Raw genomic sequence first — 1,091 nt, forward strand, 5'->3', positions numbered from 1 at the left:
TATATCCCCGGGTGGAAATTTAAGTCGGGGGCCTGCCATTCTGCGGCTGGAGAGCCCGGTTTTAAGCCGGGAGCTGGCCGGGGAGCCCGACCGTAGCCTGGACAAGATCAGTTGGTGCTTTACTAGATTTAATTGATTCGGGTTTTGAAGTTTAGAAGTTAAAAAACGTCAAGGCTGCTCAGTAAACCGTATGTGTAAAGTTTAAATCATAACAAAATATTAAAAATGAGCAAATTCAGATTATGGAAAAACGATTAAAGTTTCAATAAAATGTTTAACAACAAAATTTTTCTAAAGGAATTCGCATTTTTTTAAAGGAGATGATGAAACTACGTCTGTTTTATTATCAATGTAAGTTATGAGTTATAATAATATACATTTATGGAAATTATATAAAATGTCAGGGATAAACTCGGATGCGAAGCACGAGATACGTGATGAGAATGTGTTCGTGAAGGCCGATGCAGCTTTAACAAAAGAGAATTCACAATTACCAAATTACTTTTGTCGATGTTTTCCCCTTTAGTTTAAAAAAGTCTTTGGACAAAGATCGAGCACGTAGCGCAAGGTAAATACATTATCGAGCGCGAAGAGCGAGATTAATATATCTACATGATTTTAAATGTCCACACTAGGCATTTGTGTATAAAATTATATTAAAAAAAACAGGTAACAAATTTTTATGATCGAGTATTATTTTTTCAATGAAATCAAGTATTTTTAACCTAAAAATTGACTTCGCAAACGAAGAATCCATAGTGTAGACTATTTGTTAAGTTAATTTGTTTATAACAATTAACTTAACAATACAATAATTTTTTGTCTTTCACTACCCCCGTGCATAAAGTCTGGCAATGCTGATCATAGAAAAATAATTTTCATGAAGATAAACAACAACAAAAATCCCGAAAAGTCGACTTTTTTATCGTTCTTTGCATTTACATAAAAATTTAAATGAAAAAAAGTCAACAGTCAGGACACATAAATCTCTTTAAAATTGAATGCTGAATTCTTCTAAAAAAATGCAAAATCGGTTAAAAATTTCCAGCTACAAGTTATTTTGAACCTCTTTTTTTGATTTCATCCCACTG

Source organism: Belonocnema kinseyi, chromosome 9, assembly GCF_010883055.1.
Source record: "Belonocnema kinseyi isolate 2016_QV_RU_SX_M_011 chromosome 9, B_treatae_v1, whole genome shotgun sequence".
In the NCBI taxonomy this organism is placed as follows: domain Eukaryota; kingdom Metazoa; phylum Arthropoda; class Insecta; order Hymenoptera; family Cynipidae; genus Belonocnema; species Belonocnema kinseyi.